Source organism: Parasteatoda tepidariorum, chromosome 7 (assembly GCF_043381705.1).
Source record: "Parasteatoda tepidariorum isolate YZ-2023 chromosome 7, CAS_Ptep_4.0, whole genome shotgun sequence".
NCBI lineage: Eukaryota > Metazoa > Arthropoda > Arachnida > Araneae > Theridiidae > Parasteatoda > Parasteatoda tepidariorum.
Window position 1 is genome coordinate 41,458,197 of NC_092210.1, and position 11,422 is coordinate 41,469,618.

Below are 11,422 nucleotides of genomic sequence, written 5' to 3' on the forward strand. Positions count from 1 at the left end.
AATTCATGCTTTTTTTTGTTCCTTCGCTATTATCTAAATTACTCTCAACTAGATCAACATACTGCATACGTATAAAGAAATTATTCTATGGGTGGCACGCAGTGTTTTAGCGAATGAACGTAGCCTGCGGATCAGAGGGAAATCTCTTTTATACTAAGCAACCTTTCGCACGATGACGGAACGGAACAAAAATTATCATATTTAGATGTTCTATATAAGAATAATCAAGTAATTTGTTTTTATGAAACTATTCTACAGTGGGATAAAGGCTTAATGGAAGTTTTCCCTAGTCATAAGCCCGTATAAAGAAAAATATGCCGTATTTCACCATTAGAAAATGACTGCAGCACATAAATATGTAGCATATATTAAGCAGAGAACATTTTATTTCGCTACTTCAATGCGCGATATTCTTTTTTAATGCACCGTCTTTTCAATTGTGCTTAAATGAAACCGGTTTGTTTCAAAATTTGTCCATAAAAATCTCGAAGAAACCGGTTTCATTTAAGAACATTTAAAGGGACGGTGCATTTCTCCATTCACCCAGATAATGGAGTAAATACAGTATTTATATGGGTATATGGAGTATATTTACACGGAGTATATACCAGAAATAGTCGTAGCTCCCAACTCAATAACAAGCTATGATAATTTAATTTCGCTAGATGCTCTTTTTCAATGCACCGTCTCTTCAAATGTCCACAAATAAAACCGGTTTCTTCCAGAATTTGTCCATAAAAATGATGATATACATATACATTTACTTATGTATACATTGATGCTTCGATCTACTCTTCTCTTAGTTATTAACTTATTCATACTCAAGTACATTACTATAATCTATTTGCCTGTAGACTATTTGAACATGAACATAGACTACTATTCGAATTCTCGCTCGCTGAAACTACATTTTAGATAATTTAGTCTCTGACAAATTTAGTCATTTTTGTTTTAGTTTACATTCATTGTTCAATTAAAGAGTATACGGAAATAATAATTTAGGTGTTTTCTTTTTCCTTGAAAAACCAAACTTTTGAATTATTTTACTTCTAGAAATTAAGATAGAGAACACATATTAAAGTTTACACATTTTTTTCACTAATAGATGTAAACTGCATAGACACTATAAGAATAGTTTTTCGAATTTTAGGAACTTTATTCATAATGAGATGGAAGGCTATTCCTTCACCGTTTAACTGGTGCTTGGCCATTGTAACTATATAGATCATAAAGTGTCACATTTACTTAAAAGTTCGAAGACTTCTTTTCGTTTGTCATGAAGATTTCTGTGATGTTTAAAATAAAATAAGAAGCAGAAGTGCTTAGATAAATGGCTTGACCCCTTCCCAAATTTGACATTTATATGTGATAAATGGACTCGAAAAATCCTATTTATATTCCAGGAATTCCTGTTAACAGAATATAGTTCATGTACTCTTTCAAAAATATTTATGTAATGTAATCTTTGGCATCAGAAATGCTTCCCGATTGGCTTTTTTAATGTTTCAATTTGATAACAAAGCATATTAGTATTTCAAGCACAATTTTCTAGAAAATATTGACTTTTTTTCCCTTCTTCCTTTCTTTTTTTCTCTTTTTTTAATTCTTTTTTTTTTTGCTTTGGGCAATATGTGATGTTAGTTTCTTATAATTAACATTTGAAGTCTAATTACTGAGTCGAAGAGAGGAATCATATTCAAGTAACATGTTACTTGAATCATATTAAGTACATGTACAGCTTATTTAAAGTAACATGTTAACCCTGTAACAAAACAAAACTATTATTTCTACTTTGAACAGATATGACTCTGACCTGCTCCTTTCGAGCAGACATTAAAAATATCTATTTCAAAGTGACAAACCATGGTATATAATTAATATTAATTCTTTATTCGGCATGTCCGGTTACCATGGTATTAATTATTTGTTCTGCTTAGAACGAAAATTTATCATCATACTTCTTTAGAAATTAATTTAGAAATTTTCTTAATGCTTTGATTAAATCCCTCATGACAAAATTATATTTTAAAAACTGAAAGGATAATCAATAAAAACATTTGTTTAGATATGTAATTAAAAAATATCTTGAATAAAAGTCATCATCAATAAAAATATTTTCTCAGTTTTTCTGATACCGAAGAAATTTAAATACAGCTAATGTTTCAAAGAAATGTTTCATTGCTAATGTTTCATGAGTATAGTCTCTAAAATACTACAACTTATAAAAACAAATATTTCTGGAGCATAAATGGTGTTTTTTTTTTGTGTATGTTAAAAAATACATTTCTGAAACTATCAGAAATTTAACCATAAAATCACACAAACAACAATATGACAGCCTTCCTAAGAGGTCAAATCTTTAAAACATTTTTTGCGACGAAATATACGATCCTTTCTTTCAACTTACAAAACAAAATGTTTTATTTAAACTCTTTATAAAGGTTATTTCAAATTCACCTAACACTATAGCTCACAGTATCAATATTAGAAACTTAATTTCAACTCGAACACAATTTCGAACTTAAATAGTTTTTTTCAGAGTGTAGAAGATATAGAGTGCTAAAAATTATGCATCACTCAATTGAAAATGAAGTTAGTTTTTTTCCAATCAATGAAGTATAATTTATTTTGAGAAAATCTTAACATGTATTATAGAAGTGAACTTGATGTAATTCAGTCATTTAAAAAGATCTAAACTTGTTTTGGCATTACGTAAGAAGTTCTATTTCTTCAAGATTTGTGACACTTTATCCTGGCAACTTTACAAGTGTTAAATATGCATTTGAGAATGCTGAATTCTCTTTTATATCATTTCAGTGCCTAGAAGGCTAAAAAATAGTGGTCCTGCATAGCGATATTATTAGAATTTGAAAACAACTTTATCTAGTCTTGTATATTTGTAAAGAAAACTGTAGGCAACAATTTTCTATGAAATATTAATAAATGATGAGCATTGCATTCCCTGATGTTATGCATTTAACCATTAATTCTATCTTAATTTGATACTAAAATAGAGATTGCTTTAATATTGCATATGATTTATTTAAACACCAATGCAAAATGTTTTTTTAATTTCTCAATAATGTCTCGTAAAATTAATGACCTAAACACATAAATTATATTATTCTGTCTTCTGAAAACTGATTGATATTTTTTCTATTGCTTAAGTTATAATAATAAATCTTGTTACAATACTAGGAATTATTAGCATTAAAATTATGAAGCATGATGTTAAGCAAAAAAAACAATATTTAAATTCTTTAAGAAATTGTTGCCTACTTTAAAAGAAAATAAAACTGTAATGAATCTTACAATTTTATTAAAAATAAAAATAAATTAAGTATTTATGGCTTTCTTTAGTTTTATTATTAGCATCTTCATAAAACAAATGGCTATAATTCCGACCAAAAAACGTATTTTTGAGACTTTTAAGTAAGCATTTTATTTTGATTTTTGTTGCCCAAACGTTTAAGTGCCTTCGTATTCTCCAATGTATCTATGCAAATGTTATTTACTGAATAATAAAATAATGTGTGACCTAATTACTTTAGATGTTAACATTATGTTATTTAAAATTATTTACCTATGTTTACAGATTCATGTTAACTACCTTGTCTTTCATAAATATATATAAATATATATATATATCATTTCCAATACTAATTCACGTGATATTAAAATTGTATGAACTTTTATTTCTTAGATAGATGATTATTTATCTATTTTAAATTTTTATGTAAGATTCTCCAACTCTATATTTAAAAAAAATTGCTTGTTAAACACTCTAAGAATTTTGAAAAAATCGCATTATATAATTCATATATCTAGTTGTTGTTGTTGAAAAATGTGTTGTACAAACTGTTTATCACTGAAAAGTTGCAAAATTATTTGTTACCTTGTTACTATGAAAATGACGATAGTTTTTTTTGTTGTATTAGGTAAATTAGTTTACGTTTATGCTTTAAATAAATGTTTAATTATTACTGAAATAGGAAATTGTGTATAAAATTGTAACCTTATGAAAAACATCATAATCAGCAAACAATTATGTCAAAATTTTCCAATTTAACTACATAGATACTTAGTACAATTAAATTTAAATAAAATATATGGAGAGTAGCATTAATTTATATTTAATAAGAGTTGCGTATAAAAATACTTTATTTATGTTACACTCAGAGAATAGTTATGTTACCTTGTATTTGTATTAAAAATCTAAATATTTTTAAAAATTATTATCATAGTACTCGATAGCATAATCTGTCAACAGCATAATCTGTCAAAAAGTTTATTCAGATGAAGAAAGTTTTAAAATTACATTCAGATAAAGAAAGCTTTGTCTTTCATAGATTTCTTCTTCAATTTTTTTTAATGTAATGCAAAGTTTTTCGTAATTTTTCATTTCAGCATACATAAAATATTTTTATCATTTATTTACGAAATGCTTAAAAAAAAACATGTTTGTGCTTCATGTGTTGATGTATCATTAAGTATTATGAAGGAAAGAAATAATTCTAAACTTCAGCTTATCAAAACATCTATATCAAACTTCACGTGTGTATCTATCCTAACCAAACTCTTACTCTGATTTTTCACTAAATCAACTTTCACTATGTTTCTTCGCAAAAAGATGAAATTTGCAGCAATTGGAAACGTTTTATTCCAATTTTCTTTCCTCTTAACTCGCTTTAATTAAATACCTTCTTCTTCTGTCATTTTATTTTTCAATTTTACAAAATGCAAAGATATAAACTTTTAATATTTTTAGTCGAATATTCATATATTTCAAACAAGATTGAAATAATTCCTTTCTTAAATTTATTGCCATCTGAAATTCACGTGAGCATAATTCAATGAGTACTTTCCAATTATGGCTTCTTTTTAAGAAAAATGGCTCAGTTTCGCAACACGGAGCTTTTAGAGCTAGCTTCAGACGCCTTTAACTTCTTGAAAAATAAAAATTTGTTTGAAAATCAACTTTTCGAATGATCCAGTTCATAGTTTTATAGTGATGCCATTATTCTTCATTTAACAATAATTTTCATATCAATATTTTATATAATTCTATCAGAAAAACAAACTAGAATAAAAATTCTAATAATTAAGGGGGTATTAAAATACAGTTGGTTCCCTTTAAACTTGAGAAAAAATACAGCTAAAATTAGCTTTTTGTTTATCAGTGCAGTCATCATATCATCAGCGATATATTTAATATCCGTGCAGAGTTGGAAAATATTTTGTGTAAAAATTAAAAGTTTGTTTTCGAAACACTTTAATTCAACTCAAAATCATTTCTTCATAACAAAAAGAGAATTATGGAATATCTCCACTTTTCGCTTAAGATTAAAATCAATTAAATTTTTTTGTTTTGTCTATGGGCAAACGATAGTTTTAGAACATCTTGGAGAGATCTCCAAAAACTCCAAGTTAAGGAACTAACCCATTATTTGAGAATTTTTTCCTTAAATTCACTAAACTTTTCTGACCTAATTAAACAGTATTTTTGAATAATTTGTTGAAAATAATGTTTGGGGACAATGAATGTTCTGAATGGGGAAAATGATTTTAAATAATCATTATTTGCTTTTAAAATACTGAGAAGAAAAACAGCTTCACTTATTATCACATTATTAACATGGAACAAACCATTTTCAAATCGAAGTCACGTTAACGAGTTACCTGAGTTCCAATTAGCAAACATAAGTCAGTATGCAGTTATCACTAGCGAAATTACAGGAAATTTTTTTAATGTTCTCATAACTTCAAAAAGTTTCTCGCGCTTCAACTATTGCTTTATTGTTATGAAACTTTTTTTTCAAATTCTTTGGTAAATCTTATTCAATTCTAAATGCATTTGATTGGTCAATAAATTCAAATTAATTTCTAACTTTTTGAACTAATTGTATAATTAAAGTGAGTATTTTTAAGAAACATTTCAAGGCTAAAATAGAAATTCATCCCTATGTATGTAATCAATGTATACTGTTCCAAAAACAACTATATTAAAGCACTTACATAAAGAGTATTTACCTGAAGGTTTAAGAAAGAAAATAAAAAAATTCTATAGGGACTTTTTTATTAACAACAATTTTTAAAAAAAAAAAATTTAAAATCTTGAAAAATAAATTATTTTTTTGAGGGCTTGAATACGATGTCATATAGTGTTACCAATATTTCATTAAAATGTGAAATTTATTGAATAAAAATGCCCTTTTTTGTTTTGAACATCCAAAGGTGATACTTTTGAGTAACTCTTCTAATAGCCGAAAAAAATTTCATAAGCTGTAGTACAAGCACATTTTTTTTATTTTTGTCTACATTCTTGTATACATTTTACCATGTTTCTTTCTTCTTTAATTGTTTATACAAGAGTTGTTATTTATGTATCCGAAATAAAATAACAGTGTATCAACGCTGGGATTGTTGATTTCGGACTCAACCTACTTAATATTTAACGTATATATTTAATGAATTGATTTGGTTTTAGCATTTGTTTACTTAACATACATAAAAATTTAGCAATTATATTACTCTTCATTTGAATATTAATTTTTTAATATTTATNTGATTTCGGACTCAACCTACTTAATATTTAACGTATATATTTAATGAATTGATTTGGTTTTAGCATTTATTTACTTAACTTGCATAAAAATTTAGCAATTATATTACTCTTCATTTGAATATTAATTTTTTAATATTTATTTCATTATATTTTATGAACTCTTTTCTTAATTCGAGAATTAAAATTAGACTTATATTTGGAAAAATGAAAATATGAATTTGAATTTGAAATGAATATGAAATGATAAATGAAAGACTAAGTTTCGTTTCACAATCTTTGCAGGCATTATAAAATATGTCACATGACTTTATTTTTTTAACTTCATGTTTGTGATTGTTTTGCATTTTATTACTAGGTATTTAATGTAAACAAATCGTCTTCATAAAGTGTAAAAATATTAATAGTAAAGTTGCATACTTTCATGAAAATATAATGCAAATGTTACACACTATGTATCTAAAAACCATTCATAATTTTCCACTGTTTCATCTGATACAGTGACATAAATATTTTGTTGTCTCAAACAAAATTGTTATGTATGTACATGTATAAAACAGAAATTTTGCCTTCTCAGTAGACTCTAGATTTCTTCTTTGTAATATACAAAGTTTCTCGCCGATCCATATTATAAGTAGAAATTAGCTTACTCATAATGGTATTTTTTTGCATGCTATTGCATCTACACGAGCAGGAAATTTGCAATTTGCCATGAATGAAAACTAATTCCATCATAAATATAGAAAATTTTGTTTACCAGATTCATATAAATTCCCTTATAGTTTTATCAAAAATATGAAAGATATTATAACCTTCATCTACCATAAAAAATAACATAGCATTTTATATCGTAATATATTGTATCATTAAATTTGAAAAACTGCAAGTAAAATAACTATTATAAATATCTTTAATGAACAAATTTGATTATAATTCAGCTATGCTTATTAAAGCAACGCGATTTATAAATAAAGCAAATTAAGAATTGTTCATATTATTGACGGTTGGCGGTTTATTATTATAAAACTAAAAAGGAAATTATTATTATAAATATGTTGACTGAGCAAATTTGATTATTATTAAGCTGTGCCAATTTATAGCAGCGCCATTTATAAATAAAGCATCTATATAAATTAAAAATTGTTCATATTATTGACGGTTGACGATTTCTTATTATAAAACTAAAACTAAAAGGGAAATAATTATTATAAATATATGTTGAATGAACAAATTTGATTATTATTAAGCTGTGCTAATTTATAGCTGCGCCATTTATAAATAAAGCATCGATATAAATTAAAAATTGTTCATATTATTGAAGGTTGGCGGTTTCTTATTATAAAACTAAAAGGGAAATAATTATTATAAATATGTTGAATGAGCAAATTTGATTATTACTTAGTAGTGCTAATTTATACCAGCGCCATTTTTAAATAAAGCATCGATATAAATTTATAATTGTTCATATTATTGAAGGCTAACTGTTTCTTAGTGATTACTGGTATTGACGAACAATGATAATCGTTTAGTGATTTTCGAAAATAATAATAATAATAAAAGTTAGTTGCTTGTAATTAATAACGTCAATTACGTCTATCATTTGAAAAAAGAACTATAATCAACTGCCAACATTTTAATTAATAAATTATACTTCGTTACAAAACTATTGACAATGTTTATTTTTTTATAAACTAATTCACTGGGATAAAATGTATGGTCAAAGCAACCAGAATATGGTAATATTTACCGTGCTTTTGACTCTATGAGAACATCAAAAATCGCCGTAATTTTTACAGAAGTGCTTTGGTATTGACTTTTGTTACATTACAATAAAATATGCTTTTATAATATGATTTAAAATTTGATAAATGTAGTAAGATTTGGTAATTTCATCCTGATTCTTTAGAACACGACATAAAAACCATTAATTCAGTTAAATTTGCTTTTCAGTTTTGCATTTCAATTAAATGCGTGGCAATAAGGACTTTAATTTTGAAAACCAGGATCTCCGGTAAAAACATTACCATAGGAGCGGAAAATTTACTAAATGAATGGTTTAAATTTCTAATTTTCTTCATAAAATTGTGTTTTTTTTTTTGTTTTTTTTTGCTTGTTTTTTTTTACCAGAAATGTTTTTATTATTCACTGCGGTAATTTTACTAGAACTTTATTCCCCGTGTGCAAACGAAAATCGAATATAACAATAAAAATTATAAATTAGGGCTTCATATTAAGATTAATCTTCAAAAAATCTCCGGATTTATACGAAGGTTGAAAATAGCTATCCAAAATTATAGTAACTATCGTAATCAAAATTATGGTAAGACCAATAAAACTCTGTAGTTTTGTTTAAACGTAGTTAAAATTACTTACAAAAATTTTACTATTATTTGCGTAATTTGAACTTACTAATCACTAACAGTTAAAACTTTTATCTCAAATGTTTAATTAAGTTTAAACAATCTTAAAGCATAAGGTCCTCGTTCAAATTATTTAAGAGCAGAAAAATCTAGAAGACTAAATGCTTATCTAAATTCCGTCTTTCATTATATATTGCAGTTTTCATGAAAGAAAAAAAATATTTAAACTATTTTTTAAGTAAACACACTTATTCATCAAATTGCTGGAGATCGAATTGCCTCTCTTTCTTTTCTTCTCAAAGCTTGCAAAAATTTATTTAAGACAAATATAAATTAAGGCAAATATAAATTAATTATTTAAAATTTCTTTAAGTCAAACTCTACAAAATTGCACATTAACTCTCGTGTTTTTTTTTGTTTTTGTTTTTTTTTTTCGAAAAAATTAGAGCTTTGAATAAATTTGAATTATATGTAGCCAAATGCCTAAAAATGAATAAAATGAGGATGATAGCTGTTGAATGCTCAGATTTTAATTCACAAAGCTTATAAGCATCTCTAGTTTGATATCAAATTAAAACTTTGAATGATTTAGAAAAAAAAATCACTTTAATCTTTGACAATTTGTATGTTGTTTCGAAATTCGAATAAGTTTACTGCAATGCAAAATTTTGAAAACTATTTACACAAAAAAACTTTTAGGAAGAAAATAACTTTAAGTCATAAATAATACCTAGACTCTAAAACCACATAGCAAAAACTTCATTCAAAAGCCTAGTGAAAAATTGTTTCAAACAATGATAATTGCTTAAGATTTCTCTAATATTTCAATGGCAGATTGCAGATTTCTGTAGCAGAGAAGAAAATGGCTAAGATATTTATTGAATCATGGGATTAGGGTTACAAATACTGACACGGTATTATTAAAAGTTCTGAGAAAAAGAAAAGGAGTTCCATATATAACTCCTTTTAAATGCCAGAACATAAATTACATTTGTTCTTGTTGAAAATACTCTTTTTTCCTAAAATTCACGGGCACTTGTGAAATCGTTCATTTATAATTTGCCTTCCTAATGCACTGGTTTTTCAACAAAAACTTTTGCAGTACTTTTACATAAATAAATAAATGTTTCAGTTAAAATGTGTTGGTGTGCACTTATTCCTTGTATATTTTATGTACTTATTTCCTGTATCATCCTTACATGGTATGGTTCTTTCTATTTTTAGGTAAATACAAGAGAACCAGTTCTGATTAATACAAAAAATATATAATTAAAGAATTGGATGCCTACAAACGACGTCACGCTTGGGTAAATCATGGTATTTGTTAATGCCAAAATTCAGCAGCCAATCAGATTTTACACGCATGCGTTATGTTGCTTGCAGGTATCACATTAAATCTTATCCGAAAATTGATTCAGCGTTATAATAAACTAAGCCAGACTTGGCTGTAACGTTAATACGCAGTGCACAAGCACGTGAATAGGTTCAAGCATATGATTTCAGTCGAATTCTTATTCTCGAGTAACTAGTATTATTCTAGGTATTCTAGAAACCTATTATTCTAGGTAAAATCAATCTTGAAAATTACAACTTCACTGTAAAAAATTTCAGATAAAAATTATGGCACCCTGAAATCCATTTTTACCAGAACATGTTACGGAACAAAAAATCTGATATGCCGTAATGTTTACGGTTATAATTACCGAAAAATTACTGAATCACTCCAATTAAATAAATATTAGAGTAAAAATTACGATATAATATTTTACGGCAAAAATGGATTTTACGAATGATGCACCTAAAGTGCCGGTACTTCATAATCCGGAATTTTCTACAGTGTGCTCTAGATTATGTTAAAATGTAATGATCACAGTAACAGTCTTTGTAAAAAACAATAATAATAATTAACTAAATTAAATGGCATCTTAAAATTTAAAAATAAAAAGAAGCCTTGAATTTAAATTATTAAGGAAAGGATTTTTTGTGTAATAAAATTTGAAATGTTCAGACATTTTTTAAAAAAAAAAAAAAAAAAATCTTGGTTTTAAATATTTTTTTTTAAAAATCTGAATTTTTATTTCCAATATTTTTTACATAACCTGTAACAAAAAAGATTGAACCGAAATTGCACTGTAATTAAAATTATAATTATGGCACGCGCTTTACAATTTTGATTTTTATAATTGTGCTTCAATGAAGCATTCTCAGTTAGAAAGTAAGAAGCCTCAGTTAGTAAGTAGTAAGAGTTGTTTCTTAAGGTAAAAAATATAGTTTCAGTAGAAGTAAGTTTTTTTATAGAGTAACGAATAAAATGTACAAATAATAGAACCCGTACTTATAGTAAAACTTACTTATAGAGCGAATAAAATTTGCAAGTATTTATAGAAAGCGTAACCAATAAAAAATGCTATAATAAATTAATAAAATTTAGTATATTTTACAAAAAATCAAAAACTGAATATTTCATAAACTTTTATTAAATTGTATGAATAAAAAGTTC